This window comes from Triticum aestivum, chromosome 7B, assembly GCF_018294505.1.
Source record: "Triticum aestivum cultivar Chinese Spring chromosome 7B, IWGSC CS RefSeq v2.1, whole genome shotgun sequence".
Lineage (NCBI taxonomy): Eukaryota > Viridiplantae > Streptophyta > Magnoliopsida > Poales > Poaceae > Triticum > Triticum aestivum.
This window is the reverse complement of record NC_057813.1, coordinates 706,703,833-706,727,634: the sequence shown is the minus strand read 5'-3', so window position 1 is coordinate 706,727,634 and position 23,802 is coordinate 706,703,833. Positions and strand designations below refer to the sequence as shown.

The 23,802-nt window shown below is 45.0% G+C and overlaps 1 pseudogene; it reads left to right on the top strand.

Moving 5' to 3' along the window:
* Window positions 1-3,824: 3,824 nt before the first annotated feature.
* Window positions 3,825-20,406, top strand: LOC123160679 (putative disease resistance protein RGA3; annotated as a pseudogene).
* Window positions 20,407-23,802: the final 3,396 nt, after the last annotated feature.

Below are 23,802 nucleotides of genomic sequence, written 5' to 3'. Positions count from 1 at the left end.
TCTCACTGCCTTTTTTGTATTGAAACTAAAATTGCAGCCCCACTAACTTGGTCATCGCTTTTCTCTGAACATCAGTTGTAAGGACTTGGTCTTCCAACTGACACAGACTTTGATGATCCGTTTTGATAATAAAAGGACCTCGCTGTAGATATGCTCTCCATTTTTCTACAGCCATCATAATTGCCAAAAACTCCTTTTCATAGATGGACAGAGATTGATTTTTGATGCCCAAAGCTTTGCTATAAAAGGCAACAAGGTGTCCTCCTTGAGTGAGCACAGCACCAATTCCTGTAGCACATGCATCTGTTTCAATACAAAACGGCTGGTCAAAGTCAGGCAACACTAATACGGGAGTAGTCATCATCGCTGCCTTGAGTTTCTTAAAAGCTTCCTGGGCCACTGAGGACCAAGCAAAGGCTTGTTTCTTCAGTAGTTGAGTGAGTGGCTTAGCAATTATACCATATCCTTGCACAAACTTCCTGTAATATCCCGTGAGCCCCAAAAACCCTCTTAATTCAGTCATGTTCTGAGGAGTAGGCCACCTGGCCATAGCCAAAGTTTTCTCAGGATCTGTCTGAAGCCCTTTGTCAGAAATGATGTGTCCTAGATATTCCAACTGTTGTTGTGCAAAAGTGCATTTGGTACTCTTAGCAAAGAATTGATGCTCTCTTAAGGTTTGAAACACTATTCTGAGATGTTCCAAATGTTCTTCCAGGGTCTCACTAAAGATTAAGATATCATCCATGAAGACAAGAACAAATTTTCTGTTGTAAGCAGCAAAAATCCAATTCATGATGCATTGAAAAGTGGAGGGGGCATTAGTAAGACCAAAGGGCATCACCCTAAATTGATATTGTCCACTGTGAGTTTTGAAAGCTGTTTTGTGTTCATCCTCTGGTAACATTCTGATTTGATGATATCCTGACCTGAGATCTAACTTGGAGAACCACTTAGTGCCACTAAGCTCATCCAAAAGCTCATCACCACTGGCATTGGGAACTTGCTCTTCAAAGTGATGGAATTTAGCTTCCTATAATCTACGCAAAATCTCCAAGATCCATCTTTCTTTTTTACCAATAGGACAGGAGAAGCAAAAGAGTTGAGACTGGGAGTGATAGTACCAGCTTTAAGCATTTCTGCAACTTGCCTTTCAATCTCATCTTTTTGCAGTGGTGAGTATCTGTAAGGTTTGGAGTTGACAGGAGAGGCCCCTGGTAACAAGTGTATTGCATGGTTCAAAGTTCGAGAGGGTGGTAGCTCAGTAGGTTCTTTGAAGATATCTGCAAACTCCTGTAACAAGGGTTGTACTGGATCAGGAACAGGGTCAGGCTTTTTGTCCCATACTGGTTGTATCAGTGCCACTGCCCAAATATCATTGCCTTTGTGCCATTTCATAGTTTGTTCTCGAGTGACCTCCTTGATTTCCTCTGTAGACTGTGGAAGAATTCCTTGCAGCTTAACCAGACTATCCTTGTGACTGAACTGGATCCATTTGTTTCTCCAGTGACATGTCATTTCCCCTTGAGCTTCCAACCAGTCCATGCCCAAAATGAGATCATAACCTCCCAAATCAAGAACTTTAAAATCATACTCAAATGTGTGTCCCTGGATCCACCAGTTGAGCTGGGGCACTTCAAAATTACACAACAGTTTCTCTCCATTGGCCACTGTTACAGAGATTTCTTTGGACAGTTGTTGTGGTGTCACTTGAATTCTGGGCAGCAACGCTGAATCCATGAAACTGTGAGTACTACCTGAGTCCAGGAGAATAAGTACCACTTGATTGCCAATAAGAGCTCGCAAGCGAATGGTTCTAGGGTGATCAGCTCCAGACAAGGCATTGACAGACAAGTGCATTTCTTGCAAAGCAGTTTCTTGTTCTTCTACTGCATCAAGTATATCATCCGACAAAATGGCTTCAGCTGCACTAGTCATGGCCATGACTGCTGTAGGAGTGGGTGGTTTCACACAAGTATGACCAGGGGTGTATTTGTCACCCCAACTGAAACACAGGCCATTAGTGCGCCTATACTCCTTCAACTGCCTTGCTTTCCATAGCTCTCCAGCTGGTGGAGTGCTTGGGCGTGTGTCCGGCTTGAAGAAGGCAGTTCTGGTAGTAAAACTTCTGTTGGAGCGAGCACGCTGTACTATCTCTTCCTGGATCAATGCATATGAAGCTGCTTCACTAACAGTAGTGGGTAGCTGCATATCAACAGCAGCCCGGAGTTCTTCCTTGAGGCCCAGAGTGAACCTCGTCACCAAAAATGTGTCACTCACTGTCGGTTCATACAACAAAAGTTGATACACTAGTTGGGTGAACTCCCGTTTGTACTCGGCCACTGATCCGGTCTGTTTAAGTAACAACAGAGCTCTCATCTTTGTGCGATGAACATTCACATCAAACTCCTGCATAACTGCCATCCTAAACTCATTCCAGCACGGCCACTGATGCAGAGCCTTGTATGCATGGAACCAATTTGCTGCATCTCCAGACAGGTGCAGCGTAGCTGACGTGACCTTGAATTCTTCAGGGATAGCATACAGTGAGAAGTAGGCCTCACATCCATCTAGCCAGATACGCACATCCTCTCCCTCAAAACGGGGAAAATCCATTTTGGGCATCCACGGTTTCTTCAATTGAACTTCTGTCCCAAAATGCTTTGTTGCAGAATGCCCAGTCTGAGTCGCAAACACAGGTGGTGGAACGGCCGGTTGCCTATGCTGTGGTGGCGTACCCAAAATGCCATCGTTGGTGGATGCGCTCGGAGGAGATTGCTTCGGTCCTGACTCACGAGCAGCTGCTGCCTGCTCCTGTCTAATTTCCCCAATCGATTTCATTGTGAGACTGACATTGTTCTGAAAAATATGCATCTGCGCTGACTGTGCCGCGAACTGCTGATCAAGGGAATCCAAGCGACTAAACAGATCATCCAGCTTACCCAACTTGTCGCCCACCGTTTGCATAAGCTGCAGCTGTTCTCCCACCCGCGCCTCGATGATCTCCATGGCATCCACCACGAGACGTGTCTGCTGATTCGGCTTTGGGGGCGCCGTAGTCGCCAGCTTCACCGCCTACCAGGAATCGGCGAGTACCAGGGAGTTTTACAGCAGCCGCTAACCCCTTCCTCTGCAACCGCTCCAAACACTGCCGTGCAGCGCCAACCGAGTAGCCCACCGGAATTTCACACACCTAGAGGGTCTGAGTGCAACCGTGAGCTACCCTCGATCCGCCGCCGAACAGTTCACCTCCGCCGCCGAAGACGCCGCCCGTGCCGCCGAAGAACTGTGGCCACCCTCCGCCGCTGCAGACCGAGCCAACGGACGGGGATTTTACGAGAGAACCCAACCCGACCGCCGCCGAGCCCGATCCCGCCGCCGATCGACCCAAATCTGATACCAATTGTGATGTACAGAACCCTCTGCTCACGATCTATTGAACGAATTCAAGGATACATAGTACTTTCGTAGAGATTGGAATGGGAATTGGGAGAAGAGAGGTACAGCTTGGGGAAGAAGGAAGAAGGGAGAGTCTGAGAGGGGATCGAGATCCAATTACAATTCGTTGCCTTCTCCGGCTCAGCTATTGGGTATTTAACGCACTCTATTACATGGGTCATCTTGCCCTACGAGATGGGCCAACGGCCCATACATTTGAGTCAACTTCCGGCCTGCCACTTAGTATCTGTCCCCTTCTTCTCCTGTCTGCTCCCTGATGCGCCGTTCGTCAGCAACAAAGCTCTAGTGCTGACATGCCACTGCAGGGTCTATGTGCCTATAGACCCTGCAGCCTGAGCCTAGCTAGCCTTCTCTCCGCAACATTTGCAATGGCGGATCCTGTTAGCATTAGTGCTGCTGTAGGATGGGGCGTAACCGCAGTAGGTTGGCTCGCCTCACCCATCATTCCTAGGCTCCTCAACAAAGCTTTCACCGTCCTGGACTTCAACGCGACGGAGAAGCTGAAGATAATTGATATGCAAGTTTTACAACTGCAGCGGGTGATGGAAGTAGTCGACGAGAGCACCTACAGGGCTCGGTTGGAGCCACTGTTAGACAAGCTTAGGTCTGCTCTCTATGAGGCCCAAGACATCTTGGATGATGTTGAGTATCAGTGCCTCAAGAGGCAGACCCGAGATGCCAATTCATCTGGCAGTAAGAGTAAGATGGATTCGGTGAAGAAGACTCTTTGATCTGCCATGCCGAGATCCCTCCTAAAAGATAAGGTATTCCTGCCTTCATGCTTGGGTGTGTTCATCTTTTTGTGCCACATAGATACCCAACACCCTATATCTGACTATCTACCTTTTACCATGTTCTCCGAATTTTTCCCGTTGATCAAATCGGCCAGCCAGGGGCTGACGCGTGCATTGTTTTGGTACGTGGGGTGGTAAGTTCTCGGGTGGTCCCAGTAAATCGATCGTCAATCTGAGGCGTGTCATTTTTTCTCCATGTGTGCCCGCAACAATTTTGCCCACGATCCTGTTGGGGGGAGTCAGGGGCGATCCTGTCGGGGGTGTGTCGGTTGACTGGAACATTCCTTTCTTTTAGTTTTCCCTCGCTGTCATTTCCTTTTGTTGCCACGTTGCCAGTGTTATTTCGTGTTTTCACCGTCACGTTCCACGTATATGGTTTCGGGAGCGTTCGGTCGGTACCGCTTCCGTCGTGCTTTCTGGATATTCTTTCTCTCGATGGTACGTGTCTCTCTCTCTCTTTGTTTTTTTTATTTCCCGTAGGCTATAAATAGGACTTCTGTTTTGCTTTCCTTCCGTAGTCTATACGCTTTGCTTTTCCTTTTCCATACATGGTCCGTTCTTCTTCCTGCTTGAATGGCCCCCGTCGTCCGGGTCGGCCCCGTGGGACACGTGCTGCTTCTGTTGGTCGTCGTGGTGGCGGTGGTCGTTCTGCTGGCCAGGGCGACGGCCGTTTTGTTGGCCGTACTGATGAACGGCATCCTCCTGCACTCATGGTGGACGTTGGTGTCCGCTCTGAGTTGCCGGATATTCAGTTACTACGTCGAGGTGGGCGCGCGGTTCGGCGTCCCATTGGTCATGTAGTTCTTGGTTGGTTCAATTTTTTGTTCTTGTGTTTCTTGATTTCTGTTTTGTCGCGTCGTCACTACATGTTCTAATTGTCAGTCTATTTTTCTTGCGTAGGATCCTCTTCTTCAGTGCGTGCTCTCTTTGACGTTGGTCCTGCTAGGCAGCGCAGGGAGGAGATCCGCTTGGGAAAACGTCCCGTTGATTCTACTCTTGGTGAGTGCGTCTGGTTTTCTGTTGTTTGTTTGGCTACTGTTTGACGGTTTCCACTTTTCTGAACAGATGTTGTTTCTTTTTTGTAGGGTTGCCCTTCGATCAGATCGGTCTTCGTGCGCCTGTTGCTGTTCCTTCTGTTGGTCCGCCTGTCGTTGCTTCAGGTATTTGCGTAATTACGATGCCTTGCCGTCCTTTCTTTTGCGTATTGCGTATCGCTAGGCTACCTGCTGCACGGGGCTGTCGTGCATGGCCCATGCATGTGACGGATGTTACTACGTGCATGGGTGGGTTTTTTTATTGGCTAGCGATGGGTGTGTATGGCCATGCACGTAGTAGGTGTAGTTGTCTGTTTGCCTTTTGGGTTTCGTGTGCATGCTGCTGTGTCGTTATGTGCATGTTCCATGCGACTTGCGTTGTCCATATGTTCGTTGTGCATTGGTTATGCATGCGATGGTGTGTTTACAGATTGCATGCTGCCCACGGGCATGGTTGTTCACTGTTGTCGACATGACTGTGTGTGTGTTTTCATTTTTTAATATATTTATTAACATTTTTTTGATTATTATTTCCAGAAGAGACATCTGTTTGTGGTGGCATCGCGGGTTGTGCGGTGGACAATTTTTCAGAGTCTCCTGCTTTTGGGATCGCACGGTCTTCCTCCGCACTTATGTTCATTGTGATCACGGGTTGTTCCGCTCCTTATCGTAGGGCCTTCTTATCGGTCAACTTCCTTGGGTGAGACTCTAGTTTGTTTTCCACTTATCAGTTTTTTGATATTATGTTGGTTATGCTTTTAAATCTGATTATTAATTGTTTTTTCTGCCTTCAAGTATTGCCTACTCCAATTATGGAGCATCATGATATCGTCCGCAATCGATGTAAGCGAAGATTCATACGGTCGGATCCATCGGGGAGGAAGAAAGGTTTGTTTTGCATGCATGCTCACATTCTTTTTTTTTCTTTTCAGGCTTATGTTATTCACTATCATGGTTTATGTTTTGTAGTGCGTGGAATGGAGCCTCCCCTTTCAAAGGATCTTATTCTTTTGCTTAAAAGTATGGTTTGACAAGTCTGTTATTCCATTTGGATTATGGTTACGCGGTATTCCTGATTTGTGTTTTTATGTGCTCCAGCCATTTGTAAGGGTCGTTCATATTACGGTGGTCCAGATCTTACTTGTGAATGGTGCGGTGCGTTTTACTGGTTTCGTGAGGGGTCTAAATATCACGCGAACGCATCTGTTCGTCGGCCTATTTACACCGGCTGTTGTCGTGGTGGCAAGGTTTCCTTGCCTAAATTTCGTGATTGGCCTTCTCCATTGGACAGTTTGATGCGATTTGATGGAGATGCATCTTCTACCCGGTTTATGCGGTTGATTAGACAGTACAATTCCATGTTTTGTTTCACATCTCTGGGCACTTATATTGATCACAATATTAATGTTGGTGGCTCCATATGTGTTTAAGATGAATGGAGTCGTATATCATCGTATTGGTCCGCTTTTACCAGCTGAGAATTTTTCTCCAAAGTTTGCACAATTATATATGGTAGATTCAGCTGATGAGGTCCAGAGCAGGATTGATGTATTTAGTAGGGAAGATGGTGGCTCTCTTGATCCCGATCCTGAGATTGTGGCGGCACTTATTACAATGTTAAATACACATCATCGTTTGGTTCATAAGTTCAGGCTTGCTCGGCAAAGTTTATGCAGTGTTGACGCGCCTAAGGTATCTATACGTTTCTTGGGTGATGATGGTGGGTCGCATGGTACACGTTTCTCTGGTCCATCGGCTGGGGAAGTTGCTGCACTTATAGTGGGTGATTTGACTCCACAATGCAGGAAGTTTGATGTTGTTGTCGAGAGTCACTCTGGTGTTCTCAAGCACATCTCTGCACTTAACTGTAATCTTATGGCTTTGCAGTACCCCCTTCTTTTTCCCTATGGAGATAAAAGTTACCATTTGGGCATTAAGTATGTTGATGCTAGCAAACACTCTCCATCAACTATTCCAGGTTTGTCTAGCGTGGGTTCTTCCAGCGATGATGACAGCGATGTTGATGACGGAGTTGCAGATGTTCTTACCTCTCAGGATTTGATCATTCCACATGGACAGGTTACTATGCTGGAGTATTATAGGTACTATTTTCATTATCGTGAGGGTGAGGTCAACCCTTACACAAGTTTTGGTCGGCTTAGTCAGCAAGTTAGCGTGAATGCATTCTCTTGTGTTGAATCTGATCGTTTGGAGTATCATTTCCTGAAGCAAGATAAACTTCGTTCAGAAACTTATCAAGATGTATCTGATGCAATGGGTGAAGGCAATTCTATAGGCAGGAATATTGGTGTTCAGTTTATATTGCATGGCAGTTTTACTGGTGGTCGACGTTATATGTTTCTGAACTATCATGACGGGATGGCTATATGCCGTGAATATGGCGCTCCTGATTTGTTTGTTACGTTTACATGCAATCCTAAATGGCAAGAGATTGCTGACGCGCTCGCTTCTGAGCCTGGGCAGGTTGCTGCTGATCGGCCCGACATCACTACTCGGGTTTTTGCCATGAAGTTTGATGAGTTTCTAGATGGTGTTAAGGACGGTTCTCTTTTTGGGCCTGTTCAAGCATGTGTGTTTTCGTCTAACATTTTTTTACTCAAGAAAGTAGATTTTTTTGTCGCTGACGCGCTTTCTATTCGGTTTCTGTTTGCAGATTTGTACGTTGTCGAATTTCAAAAGAGGGGCCTTCCACATATGCATACCTTGGTGTGGTTGAAGGCCGATACAAAGGAGCCTTCACCTTCATTCATAGACAGTCTCATTTGTGCAGAATTGCCGGACCCTTTCATTGATCCTTTGGGCTATGCTCTTGTTGACGAATTCATGGTCCACGGGCCATGTGGAGTATATAATTCTAAGTGTGCTTGCATGAAAAATAAGTGTTGCTCCAAGCGTTTCCCTAAGTCTTTTAGCGATGAGACGATGGTTGATAATGTTGGATTTCCTGTTTATCGAAGACGTGATGATGGCCGTTACGTATTGAGGCAGCAAGATTCTTTTCGTTTGGGAAATCAATGGGTTGTTCCATACAACATGAAATTATTAAAGAAGTTTGAGGCCCATATAAATGTTGAGTGGTGTAATAAAACAAACTTACTCAAGTATTTGTTCAAATATCTCACCAAAGGACCTGATGTCGTTCAGATGCGTGTTGATGTTGACAACAGGCCAACTGGTGTTTTTACTGTGCCCCGTCCTACTGGAAGGAATGAGATTGATGATTACGTAAAGTGCAGGTCCATACTTATGTTTAAGAAATTATGTAATGTGTTTCCTTCCTTATCAATATGATTGTACTGATATTGTTCTTCTTTCCATAGATATCTTTCTGCATGTGAGGCTTTTTGGAGGATGTTTGCATACAGTATTCATGGGCGGGAACCTTTGGTTGAAAGGCTGGTTGTGCATCTTCCTAACATGAATAGAGTGATATTTGCTGAAACAGACAATTTGGGTAATGTGTGAGATAATCCGTCGGCTTCAAAAACAATGTTGACGGAGTGGTTTGTTGCAAACCAAAAATATAGATCTGCTAGATCATTAACGTATCTTGATTTTCCGAATGAGTGGGTTTGGAATGAGAGTGATAAGGTGTGGACAAAAAGGAAACTCAAGAAGAAGATGGGTAATAAAATAGGTCGTATTTATCATGTGCATCCTGGAACCGGTGAGCTATTCTTTCTTCGGATGTTACTTATGGTTGTTCCTGGTGCTACCTGTTTTGAGGATTTGAGAACACACAATGGCCGTGTCTATGATACGTTTAAAGAAGCATGTCAGTCAAGAGGATTGGTAGGGGATGACAACGAGTGGTTTAGGATCTTTGATAAAGCTATCGTGTGGGCGACTCCCTTCCAATTGCGACATCTTTTTATGACTCTTCTGCTTCATAGTGAAGTTGGTAATGGACGTGCTCTTTTTGAAAGATTTTGGCCGAGCATGGCTGAAGATATATCGTACAGACTTTCATCCGCTATTGGTAATTCTAGATATAATGTTCCTCAAGATTATCTTCAAGAGTGTCCGCTTTCCGAATTAGCTTCAATTTTTACTAGAAATGGATCATGCCTTGCATCATTTAATTTGACTTCACGTACCATACCAGTGAATGATGAGTATTACAATAAGTTGGTTGCTGAGGAGTTGAGCTATGATACAGTCAAATTAGCTGTTGATGCTGATGATTTGTATTGCAAATTAAATGACGAGCAGAGAGTCATACATCATGAGATAGTATCCACTGTTCGCGAAGACATGAGTGGATTCTACTTTGTTTCTGGGTGTGGAGGGTCAGGCAAGACCTTTTTATGGAATTCTATCATTGCTACACTTAGGTTTGAACGGCGTGTCGTACTTGCAGTGGCTTCATCTGGTGTTGCATCTTTATTGTTGCCTGGCGGTCGAACTGGCCACTCAAGATTTAAGATTCCGGTGGATGTTAGCGATCGTTCTCAGTGTTGTATATCCAGGAGCTCAATGCTTGCTGGTTTGTGTCAGCAGGCTTCACTTATCCTATGGGATGAAGCGCCAATGACTAGCCGTTTATGTTTTGAGGCTTTGGGTAGGACGTTGAGGGATATTATGTCTGTTCACAATGAAGCTAATGCTTTGCTGCCTTTCGGAGGAAAAGTGATGTTGTTGGGTGGTGATTTCAGGCAAATTTTGCCTGTGGTAGAGGGTGGTACAAAAGAAGATATTATCAATGCGTCGTTGATTTCTTCACCACTTTGGCAGTATGTTAAGGTTCTTAAGCTTCATACAAATATGCGTCTTTCTAATCCTACTTTGTGCTGCCGTGCACGTATGGAGTTGGCATTATTTTCCAATTGGGTGCAAAGTATTGGGGATGGTTCTGTTGTGATGCAACACAAAGGTGACGAATCATCTCCGTCGTGGGTTTCCATTCCCGAAGACATGCTATTGTTTCCTACAACAGATCATATGGAAGCTGCAGTTGACAATGTGTATGACAACTTCTTTTTGAAATATAATGATGCTGAATATTTATCTCGCCGTGCTATTGTTTGCCCAACAAATTCTTTTGTGGACAAATTAAATGGTGTTGTCTTCGAGCGTGTACCCGGGGCTTCTGTTGATTGTTTGAGTTACGACTCCATATCAAAATCTACAGATCCTATTGATGAAGTGGAGTTGTTCTACCCACCAGAATTGTTGAATTCTATTACGATAAATAATTTCCCTCATCACAAGATTTCGTTGAAAGTTGGTGTTCTGGTTATGCTTCTCAGAAATATTAATCAGTCGTTGGGTTTATGTAATGGGACACGATTACTTATTACTCGACTGGGTGGCAGAGTGTTGGAAGGAGAGATTATAACTGGTTCTCATAAAGGGGAGCGTGTTTGCGTGCCACAAATAGTTTTGAACTCGGCAGGGTCTAAGTGGCCTTTTACACTCCGACGCTGCCAATTTCCAATAAGGTTGTGTTACGCTATGACAATTAACAAGAGCCAAGGGCAAACGTTGTCTAAAGTATGTGTATATTTGCGAGAGCCGGTATTTTCACATGGACAATTATATGTGGCGGCATCACGAGTTACTTCGCGTAGTGGGCTTAAATTTTTAATTGAAGACGATCGTGGTAGCCCAACTTCTGAAACCAAGAATATAGTTTACAAGGAGGTGATTTCAAGGTTGTGAGAGGATACTGTACGGAGCAAACAAAAACGTTCTGTCTTACATAGGTGTGCTTGGCGGACCAACATTTATCATTTTATCACCCGCACCAATTAATCCCGCAGGAGGTTACACTAGAGTGATCTGATGCAACACGCTTAAGTAATGTATATGGTCTATGTTATCTTAGTATGGGCATCTCACGGCATTTGTTCTTCCAACAAGCCATGCTTAGCTAAAATAAATGAGCCCCTTCCAAAATGTACTGTCATCCACTTCCCTTCTGTACAATGACCATAAATAAATTTCCTTCAGTTATACTTAATTGTATGTATTGAAGGGCGCGGCGTGCCGCCGCGCGGGTCATGCTAGTATATGACTATAGCTGCCAATCAGACTGCATTCTCACTTGTTTACCACAGTTATATAAACTAGATGTTAAGAATTAAGATCTTGAAATGCAGTAAGAGATACGACACAGTTTCTTTGGAGCCAAATGAATCAAGAGTTTATATAGTACTCCCTCCATCCCACAATATAATAGCTTGAAAAACGATCTTATATTGTGGGACAGAGGGAGTATTTTCTTAAGAGTAATTAGCCCAATTACCAGGAATAATCAAAGATTCTAGCTAGCACCATCTTCCACAAGTTCCCCTTCCCTGTGTGACAGCACAACTTTTGGTGTTTGGTCCTTTCCGACGGGACAACAATGCCTCTCAGTGCACTGTTCTTCATACATGATGCACAATTTGTGTCACTTGATGCAGAGCTTGGGGTCTCCTTTCTAAAAAGTAAAAACTCTCCTTCATACGGTAGTGTAGTGTAGACTAGCGCTGCCAGCATCTACATGACCACTTATTCCTTCTTTTACGAAATCTTTCTTTCCTCTCCCCATGCCCAATCTAGAGGAGCATGAGACGCAAAGGCGGTACAAAGGAATCAGTTTATTTGCAAAAATCAGTTAGATATGCCCAGTCCGAGTAGTACTAGTTTGAGTTAGTTTCCATGTACATGTGTGGGCTTGTGCTACTCTGGTTAGAAATGCTTTGCCTGTATGGTGTTAGGAATTGGTGTTCTAGTAGAATTTGAGTCGGCGTAAACAGTAGCCAGAAAAGATATGAAAATCAATAAGAGAAAAACTATGACTTATGATACATGCCTCTGATTTAGTTACTGCATTCTTGTGCTAACAAGTGAAGGGGAGCCTTGGCGCAGTGGTAAAGCTGCTGCCTTGTGACCATGAGGTCACGGGTTCAAGTCCTGGAAACAGCCTCTTACAGAAATGTAGGGAAAGGCTGCGTACTATAGACCCAAAGTGGTCGGACCCTTCCCCGACCCTGCGCAAGCGGGAGCTACATGCACCGGGATTCTTGTGCTAACAAGTGCTCTTTGGTTTTTGCAGGAGAGTGGTATGTCAAAAGTGGAATTGAAGAAGAGCCTAGAGAAGATAGAAAGTGCTATAAATGATGCATGTGAAGTTTTGAAACAACTGAACTTGCCAGGTGGACATAATGATGATGGGAGGCGAGCTGTTGCTACCAATTCACGCCGTGCAGTCACTACTGCAGCCCCTCCGATAGGAGTAATTGGTCGGGATAAGGATCGTGACAAGATAATCGCGATGCTTCATGAGATGGAAGACCATTGTCAAGCAAATACTGTTAGTCATAAATGCTATTCTGTAATTGGCATTCATGGCATGGCTGGGTCAGGGAAATCAACACTTGCAGCATGTGTTTATGATCATGAGAAAAAGTGTAGGAAAGAGAAAATGGAAGGACATTTCGATATTGTCATGTGGATTCATGTTTCTCAGAAATTTGATTTGGATACCATTTTCAGGGAGATGTTTGAGGGGGCTACAGGGAAAGCATGCGATAACTTCAATAGTCGTAACGTCCTGAAGGAAAAACTGGAGGATGAACTGCATGGGAAACAGATTTTGCTGGTACTGGATGATGTCTGGTACAACAGTAGGAATTCAGTAGACCGTGAAGAACTACAAAACTTAATTTCTCCGCTGAATGTTGGAAAGGCGGGAAGCAGAATCTTGGTGACTAGTCGAACTGAAGCTGCATTAGTATCTCTGGGTGCTTTAAAAGAGAGATGTATTCCAATATCTGATTTGGATGATGAAGTGTTCCTTGAAATGCTCATGCATTATGCACTTAGAGATGCAAGGGTAAGTGACGATGATCGAAGAATACTTGAAATGATTGGAGTGGACATTGCAAAAAAGCTGAAGGGATCACCTCTAGCAGCCCGAACAGTGGGTTCACGGCTCCGTGAGACACAAACTATTGAGTTTTGAAGGAGTCAGAAAGATCGGGACCTTATTATGGAGGAACGTCGTACCCATCCTGGGCGACGGTTGCGTGTTTATATAGCCAGGTCGCGACCTCCTGGTATAGCGTACAAGTTGGTTCAGATTACAACTTGGAGAAGAAGAGATAAGAGAGGTTACAAAGATAAACGCATACGAGCTAGATCCTAGTCTATCTTCGGTTGGAGTCCTAGGCGATGGTTATCTTCAGGACTCTGAATCTCTGTCACGTACAGCACTAGGCGTTGCCATATTACGTTCAACATCCTCCCTTAATCACAACTTGGTCAAGTTGAGATTACGCTTGAACTCTTCAAAATTTTGTGTGGGCAAAGCTTTGATGAATCCATCTGCAACCTGATCACGAGAATGAATGAACCGAATTTCCAACTGCTTGTTTGCAACTCGTTCTCTAACAAAATGGAAATCAATCTCAATATGTTTCGTCCTTGCATGAAACACAGGGTTAGCAGACAGGTAAGTAGCACCAAGATTATCGCACCATAAACATGGAGCTTGGGTAGTCTTCACACCAAGCTCTCGTAGCATGGACTGGACCCAAATAATTTCAGCTGTGGCATTGGCCAAAGCCTTGTACTCAGCTTCAGTACTGGATCTTGATACAATGGCTTGTTTCTTTGCACACCATGATATTAAGTTTGGACCAAAGAATACTGCAAAACCACCAGTAGATCGTCTGTCATCTAAACACCCTGCCCAGTCAGAATCATAGAATGCACTAACAAGTGTAGATGAAGACTTGTTGAAAGTGAGGCCTAGATTAACTGTGTCATTCACATATCTCACTATGCGTTTAGCAGCTGTCCAATGAGTTATAGTGGGTGCATGAAGAAACTGACAAACCTTGTTTACTGCAAATGAAAGATCAGGTCTTGTCAAAGTCAGATACTGAAGTGCACCTACCAAGCTCCTGTACCTGGTACTGTCATCTTGACCCAAAGGCTTTCCTTCTGTAAGTGACAATTTTTCTATGCTGGACAGTGGAGTTGGTGAGGATTTACATCCTTGTAACCCAACTCTTCTTACCAGATCAGTGGCATACTTTTCCTGAGAAAGATGAAGATTATTTCCTTGTTTCTTGACTTCAATCTCTAGGAAGAAGTGCAAGTCACCCAGATCCTTGAGAGAAAACTCAGCATTTAAATCCTTCAACATTCCTGATATAGCCTCATTAGATGAGCTTGTGACAATAATATCATCAACATATATAAGAACGAATATTGTTGTTTTCAACTTGTTGTAAATGAACAAGGATGTGTCAGACTTAGAAGGAACAAAACCAAGAGTTTGCAATTTTTGGCTTAATCTGGAATACCATGCCCTAGGAGCTTGTTTGAGTCCATATAATGCTTTATCAAGCTTGCACACATGGAACGGCTTATTCTTGTTTTCAAAACCAGGAGGTTGTTTCATATATACTTCCTCTTCCAGAACACCATGAAGAAACGCATTCTTGACATCTAGCTGGCGAAGGCTCCATCCCCTGGAAACAGCAATTAGAGCACAAGACGAATAGTTGCAGCTTTAACAACTGGACTAAAGGTGTCCTCATAGTCTATACCGTACCGTTGTTTAAAACCCTTTGCAACTAGTCTGGCTTTGTAGCGATCAATGGTTCCATCAGCCTTCTTTTTAATTCTAAATACCCACTTGCAATCAATCAAATTTTTACCGTGTCGTGGCGGAACCAGATGCCACGTTTTGTTTTTGAGAAGTGCCATGTGTTCTTCCTCCATGGCTGCCTTCCAATTTTTGTCGCTGAGTGCCTCGCCAAGAGTACTTGGTTCATCTGTGGAGCACATTAAACTGAACTTTGTCAGTTGTTTGTAATTAACTGGTTTTATTACCCCTTTTTGGAGACGTGTCCGTGGAACAGCAGCAGCCGGTGGTGATGCAGAAAATCCTGGGACGGCGGTGTCAGAAAATCCTGTGAGAATCCCCGCCTCGCTGCCAGCAGGATCCTCTGTGCCAACGCGGTTTGGAGACGGTGGAGACGCGGCGGAATCAGGCGCAGAGAATCCTGTGCCATGGGAGACATCCAGCGCAGACCCATCATGGCGCAATGATGAGGCGAATCCAGGCGGGCCCGCGCCGGATCGCGCGCCAGCGGTAGAGGCTGACAGGGCCGGATCTGCGGTGGGACCAGCGCCTACACCTGGCTCCTGGCGGTCCTGGCGGTCCCCGCCTGTGGGCTGGCGGCGGACGTAGTGGCGGGGCCCATCATGAGCCCAGCGAATCTCGGGCTGCCGCGTGGGGGCATCCGAGTGGTGGAGGCGGGCCGAATCGCCCTGGCCCGTGGCGAGGCGCCGAGTGGCAAGCGCGGGGCCACTGCTCGGCTGGCTGGCGGGCGACGCGGGTTTCCGCGCGGCGCTGCTCCCGGGCGACCCTGATCCCGAGGAGGATCCGCTGTCAGGCTGCGGTGGAGCTGATCCCGAGGAGGATTTGTCCCCCAGCCGTGGACACATGAAATATGGCGTTGTAGGCAGATTTTCTTCGCCATTTTGAGCGTGTCCTGCACCGTTTTCTGCACTGTTCTCATCTGCATCATCATAGAACTCATGCACTTGGTTATGAACATTAGTCAATATTGGATCACCACAATCATTATCCCCATGAGAAATGCCGGTAAGACTAGAGGGTAGAAGAAGAATTTCTTTGCGAAGTAGTGCCCCGGCATTTGGGTGGAGTTCAGAGAAAGGAAATTTTGTCTCATCAAAAATGACATCGCGAGAGATATAAACTCGACCAGTGGAGATGTCTAGGCACTTAACACCTTTATGTTGGGCACTATAGCCAAGAAAAGCACATTGCTTGGAGCGAAACATGAGCTTGCGAGTGTTATATGGGCGAAGATTTGGCCAGCAAGCGCAACCAAACACACGAAGAGTTGTGTAGTCGGGTTTGATGTGGAGGAGACGCTCAATAGGAGTTTCATAGTTGATGACACGACTAGGTAGCATATTTATGATATGTACCGCAGCAAGAAAAGCCTCGTCCCAAAACTTTAGGGGCATGGAGGCGCCGGATAGTAAGGCAAGACCGACTTCAACGATGTGTCTGTGTTTGCGTTCAGCAGACCCATTCTGTTGATGGGCGTGAGGACATGACACGTGATGAGAGATGCCAATTTTCCGAAAGAACGAGTTTAACTTCTCGTACTCCCCTCCCCAATCAGATTGGAGAGCCAGGATTTTGCAATCAAATTGGCGCTCAACAAGAGCTTGAAAATTCAGAAACACTTGAAACACATCCGACCTTTTTTTAAGAAGGTAAATCCATGAAAACTTGCTATAGTCATCTATGAAACTCACATAATATGTGTGTCTACCAACAGAGGAAGGGGCAGGCCCCCACACATCAGAGAAAACATGTTGTAGAGGCTTGGTAGAAACAATGGTAGAAATTGGATAAGGTAGCTGATGGCTTTTAGCCTTTTGACAAGAATCACAAATTTTCTCAACATCACGCTCTCCAACATACGGGAGCTTATTTTTCTTAAGTAATCTCTCAACTAAGGAAAAAGATGCATGTCCTAAACGATCGTGCCATCGTGTTGAAGACACTTTGGTGGCACTAAAAACTTGTTTATTGAACCTTCTAATTTCTGGAATCAAGGGGTAAAGCCCACGAACGCATCTACCTCGATATAGCACCTTCTTCGTTGCCTGATCCTTGATCAAAAAGAAGTAAGGGTGAAACTCAAGAAAGACATGATTGTCAATGGCAATGCGATGAACGGAAAGAAGGCTTTTTGAAGCACTAGGGACATGCAAAATTTTCCTAAGATGAATTTTACGATGAGGGGTTTTAATAATTGAGTGACCAACATGACTAATTTTCATACCTTCTCCACTTGCTGTGTGGATGTGATCTTTGCCACGGTACTTGTCGCGCATGGTCACCTTCTCCAGCTCACCGGTGATGTGGTTTGTGGCACCGCTGTCGACATACCAATTGGTGTCGACGCCGTAGGAGCCATCAGCAGCTCCGGCCACCTTCTCATCTTGTGAGGAATCATCTTCGTCTTCTTCAAAACGGTACAAACAATCTTTTGCCGAGTGTCCCGGCTTGCCACAGATTTGGCACCTGATTGCATCAGGGCGTGATCTGTTGTTGGAGGAGTTGCCGCGCCGGCCTCGATTATTGGAGGAGAAAGGCCGGCCGCCGCGTGTGTTGTTAGCGCCGCTGCTGTTTCCGTTGCCGGAGCCCCGGCCCTTGCCACTCCGAGGTGGGCCGCGGTAGCGGGAGCCTCCGCCCCGGCCGCGCATGGCAGCATTCGCTGACGACTTGAAGCTGCGCGCCGCGCCTGCTCCCTGGAACAGAGCCACCCGCTGGTCGAAGTTGCTCATCTGCCCGAACAGCTCGTCGAGAGTGACCGGGGTGGTGCGGGCATCGAGGGCGGACACCAAGGGCTGGTACTCCATATCAAGCGCGTTGAGAATATACGAGATTAACTCATCATCCTTCAACGGCTTGCCAGCCGCGGCGAGCTCGTCGGCGAGTCCCCGCATGTACGCGAAGAAGGTGGCCACCGATTGCGTTCCTTTCTGCGCATTGGTGAGGGCGGCGCGGATGTTGTTGATACGGGACAGCGACGTGGACGAGAACATGCTCGCCAGCGCCATCCAGAGTTCGCGTGCGTGCGCGATGGAGGTGACCTGCACTAGCACCTCTTTGGATAGGTTATTCAAGAGATAACCAAGTACCTGCTGATCCTCGCGGAACCAGACGGCGTGGAGTGGGTTGGGGATGGTTGCCTCCTTTCCATCCTTGTCCTTGCCGACGACGAACTCGGCCGGCTCCGCCATGCTTCCGTCGACGTACCCGAAGACTCCAGCTCCTCTCAGCTGCGGCGTGATCTGAGTGCGCCAAAGAACATAGTTGGTGCGGGTAAGGCGCTCGGTGATCTGGCCGGAGAGAGGGGAGGAGGTGGCGGCGGATGAGGCCATGGCAGGAAGCTTCGGTGGAAGGAGGAGAGCTAGATGGGAAGAGTTAGGCTCTGTATACCATATGGAGGAACGTCGTACCCATCCTGGGCGACGGTTGCATGTTTATATAGCCAGGTCGCGACCTCCTGGTATAGCGTACAAGTTGGTTCAGATTACAACTTGGAGAAGAAGAGATAAGAGAGGTTACAAAGATAAACGCATACGAGCTAGATCCTAGTCTATCTTCGGTTGGAGTCCTGGGCGATGGTTATCTTCAGGACTCTGAATCTCTGTCACGTACAGCACTAGGCGTTGCCATATTACGTTCAACACTTATGAATGACACGATGGGAGCTCTATGGTGGAGCTACCAGTATCTTGATGAGCAGGTCAGGCGATGCTTCGCTTACTGCAGTATTTTTCCCAGGCGGCATAAGTTGAGACGTGATGAGTTAGTAAAGTTGTGGATGGCAGAAGGGTTTATAAAGACTAGTAAACCTGAAGAGGAAATGGAAGATGTTGCTAAAAAATATTTTGATGAATTGTTGTCGGCCTCATTTCTGCAATTAGGAGGGAAAGAATATGATCATTTACATGAGCGTGAGATTTATTACTTTACAATCCATGATCTGCTTTGTGATTTAGCAGAGGAGGTTGCCGGAAGAGATTGCTTCAGGATAGAGAAAGACTTCACAGGAGAAGTTCCTCTTGGTGTCCGCTATCTTTTTGTTGGGACTTGTAATATGGAGATGCTTACTGAGAAGATATATGGGTTGCAGAATTTGCGCACTCTCATCATTGATGGCCGGATAGATGTTGAATCAGACAAGCACAAAGCCTTCAAGAGGATGTTTGCTATGTTCACGAGGCTGCCGAAATTGCGGGTACTGAAATTATGTGCCATGCCTTATAACGACGCATTCTCATTCCCAGAATCTATTGGTGATTTGAAGCATCTGCGTTATTTTGCTTTCTGTGTGTGGGGAATTGTGAAGCTAACTTTACCGGGCACCTTTACCAAGCTTTACCACATGCAGGTGGTAGATTTTGGTTATTGTGGTACATTGGTGTCTTCTATGGTGAAGATATGATGAACCTAGTCAACTTGCGCCATGTAATAATCAAGGCAAATCTGGAATTTGCAAACATTGGCAGGTTGATTTTTCTCCAAACTCTACCATTCTTCAGAATAAAGAGGGAGCGAGGGTATGAGCCACATCATCTGAAACACCTAAACAAGCTTCAAGGCGAGCTGGCAATCCATGGTCTTGAGAATATTGAGAGCAAGGAGGAGGCTGTTGAAGTCAATCTTATTGGCAAGGAAAAACTCACAAGACTGATACTGTCCTGGGAAGATGGTAGCTGCAGTCCAGAAGTTCAAGCAGAGGTACTTGAGAACTTTACCATCTTCAACTGCAGCTGGGATGGCTTATCAGGCAAGATGGAACACCTCACAACGCTCAAGATACTGAGTATCAGTTACTGCGAGAATATGCGGTTGCCTCCAACATTGCCCAAGTCTCTCAAGGTGTTTAGCATTGCGGATTGCAGCTTGAAGAATGCCTTGCCAGGCAATATTGAGCACCTCACATCACTCAAGAAACTGGAAATAAACTCATGCAAGAATATGAGGTCGCTTCCAACACTGCCCAAGTCTCTTGAGGAGATTACAGTCAAGTACTGCAGTGACGAGTTCACACAATCTTGTGTAACGACTGATGATCCAAACTGGCAGAAGATTGAGCACATTCCAAAGAAAACAATTACATTCTGTAGTTAAAAAGGTCCATGCAGAAGGTATGTAGTTAGATTCTTTTGATGCCTTTGTTTTCCATTTTTGTGTTCAATAAATGTTGCTGCAACTATTAGCCGTTAAGGTTCCTGGAATTTTTCTGATTCAGTTGCCAACTGTCAACCGTGTGCCCTTTGGTTGAGGACGGGAGGTGTAGTCGAAGATGAAGCCGTCAGATTCTTGCTAAATCTACAGGCTCTCTTACTGGGTAGCCTCTTCGTTGGGTTATGCCGACTTGGGTTTGTTAAGTCTTGCATGTTTACGCGTGAGGTGGTGCTATGTCTCCATGCATTCATGAACAATAGATTTATTAGTCGTTTACTCCTACTATGTATGGATTTATGAGTTGTTTGCTGTCTACTATGGATGTAATAACGTGGAACACTGAATTAATTTGCTTCCTATATACAGTGCTTATATATGATTTGTAACACTTTGGAATAGTGATCACTGAGTTTGTTCCTTTCCTGTCGTTTGTAGCATCATAGCACGGACCTATATACAGTACTATATTTGATTGCTAGGAATCAGGGGCTACATAGCACGGTATGGTATGAGGAGCTTACCAGATTGGCCGAAGCTAATCGCGGGACCTGCTCCTGTCATTGAGTCTTCCATTCATTTTCAGCAGTCGCATTTGTATTTCTCCTGGTTGGGCATTCAGGGGAAGTGCTTTGCACACGCCGGCCTGTCCTTTGTTCTGAATACGCTCTGGTTGGCCACGGTGTTTTTTTGCTGCGCTTAGGCCTGCAAACACGATTGACATCCTTTGGTCAAACAGTGCCTTGCCATTTCATCAAAAAGGAATAAAAAGAAAAACATTGCCTTGCCAGAGTCCAAGGCGTGAAGTGGACAGTGCCGGAATCCAAGTTTTGGGCTGCTGCCTTTGGCTAAAAATGTGTTTAAAAGAAGGGTATGACCTGCAAATGTACATGAATACATTGATAGACTGAGTCGAAATGTAATTGAAAACAAAAATCTCGTTTTTCCCACAGTTTGAACATGTTAATTTCATTGTCTGTGGCTCCTTTTTTTGCTCCACGGTGATCTTCTCCGGGTGAAAATAGAAAGAAGCCTAGACCAAGATCCCAAGAATCTCCAGCTCACATTCCCAAGCTCACATCAACACCACAAGAACCGAACCAAACACACATAATCACTTTCGGGTTGAGAAGAGATTGAGCTGCCCTGTCCTCGCCCCCAAGCCCCTAACAATTAATGCAAACAGTAAACATACAACAAGTACTTTGAAGTAGCATGAAAACAAGAACAACATTCACATATGACGACATGCACGTGGAATTCTGTAGATTGACTTTCATCAGCCTGTCAGCAAGGTGGATCACATCTGGTGACAACTCCACGCTATCGATACAGCAACCACTCTGAACTAAGAAAAGCTGATCTGTTGGCGACTCCACTGAATCTGAAAAAAAAAAAGGACAGAAGTTTAGATACCAGAGAAGAAACTTGGGTCCAACTTGTACACATATTTGAGATCTTACAACCTATTAAACAAACAAATTATATGCGCTTATGTAGTAGTACTCCCTCCAATCCAAAATAAGTGTTGTGGTTTTAGTTCAAATTTCAACGCTTATCTTGGGTCGGAGGGAGTATCTCATTGCTATACTGCTCTTAGCTGAATTTGAAATGTGTCACTGCAAAACACTCAGTTCAGTGTGCTTAGCCTTGTAATTTGAAACACATGTTGGAATACATAGCCAAACAGAGGCACGCCAACATAATAAAGGAAACGATTTGTGAAAAACTTGAGTCACGCAGAATTGGTACATTCATGTTCCAGGAGTTCATATACTACCTAGGCACCTAGCAGTATAACAAAATTCAACTGAAAAAATGAAAGAAACTGGTGTGTATTGGTAGCAAGAACCAACACACTAGGTGCTGTCTGCCATCGATCCCAGTGCAGAAGGGATTCACAGAAACGAAACAAATACAAGATTCATCTCGTTGAACTGCTAATGCACAAGCACCTGAAACCACCTCAGGACAGCAAAGTTTTCAGAGTCTTGGTGTGACGTATTACCAGTGAGCTGACTGTTGGCGTGGGGAACTCCTAATTCAAGTATGTAGCTTGTTTAGTAGCTGATAAATCAAATGTACAGCAATATGTTATAATGAAAGTTTGGCCTGTCATTGCCATTGCAGGCTGGCACATCAGACCATACGAATTTCCCTTTTGTTTTACTTGGAAATAAGAATGATGATGGTGGTGCTAACAGCAGGATTGTTAATATGTTTTCACGACAAAGTATTATTTTCCCTTGCTTTTACGTAACACACAGACCATTTTCTTTTCAGGTTTCTCAGAAAAAATAGGCTGTTGTGCCTCCAAGGGAAAGTTCAAGTCAATCATCTCACCCATATGATCTGCCATGACACGAGGAGAACTACCATGACACGAGGATCTAAAAGTGGTCGAGATTGACTGAAATAAACAGGAATTTTGGTTGCCTGTGCAGCGACAAGCACTGCCTTGAGGTTGATTTCAGATAAAACAGCTTGTGAGCATATGCTGTTCTTAGTATTTAAAACAGTAACTCAGAATCTTGTTTCTGACCGTACCAAATTATGCAGATTTCTAAATAACATCGCGACATAAAATTAATAAATTATAAGATGATTAAAAGGAAACTTATATATATATATATAAAATGAGTTGTCCTTGACCTTAATGAATTTTCTTGAGGTGAAACAATCCAAGGTAAACTGGATCCAAACTTGTATTCCTTCTATGTTACATTGGAAATAATTATCGGGGATGTAGTGTTTTTTGTGATTCATCAGGACTCGTACATAAGCTACTCACAGTGTCCAAGATATTTTTTTCTTACCAACCTCGTTTAATTAAAATGCCAGTTGGAACAAACAAGATAACAGAACACAAATATGCTCTCAAGCATGCTTAGCTTTCCCACACACGAGAAAACAAATACTAACAAATCATGTAAACAAGAATAATCAATTGCAATAATGAACAATCAAGATTTAGATAAGCTGTGCGATAATTACAAAGGGAAGGAGATAACAAGGATGCAATAGAAATTTTACCACTTCATACTGTCCATGGAGGTAACAACGATGGTGGAAAGTTGGTATACATCCCGGTTTGAAAAAAGTAGGCATATATGCTTGACGGGGGCAGCCTAAGCTTGAATCGTTTCGCACAAACCCTCTGAAGCTGCAATGTGTTGATGTCCATTGTGAAATACTCTAGGAGTGGCTTCTCTATAGGTGAACCTGGCAAGGATTCTGTTCTCATCAATAGCAAACACCTCTCTGTTACAGCTTTGATAAAATAGTGGTACCCAGAAACTAGTGAGGTTGTCTTCTCCATCAGCCACTGGTTGGGACTCTCACCGCTGTTACGCACAATGGTGCAATAACTGAGATCAGATGCAATTTCATTTTCACCACGGAGACCAAACATCCCAAGCCTGCCTTCCCCTGCCTCAATAATGGCTACACCTTCCCTGTACCATTCTCCGGTTGGGAGTTCTGCAATGGAGAACTCCATCCTCCTGATGTCCAGCACGAGCAATAGGTTGTTAGGACTAGTCTTCGAATTTACTCCATGAACATGAATTCGAGCTACATCTGGTTTGAGAGAAAGAGGGGATCAGGAGGAGGAAGACGCACACACGCCACCCACGCCACAACTGGCCTCCCTGTCCTGCCGTTTTCCTATCTGCCCCCGAATACAGAGAACACACTTGATTATATATCTATGCGGCCTAAAGCCCACTCAGGCCCAGCTAGCCGAGACGGT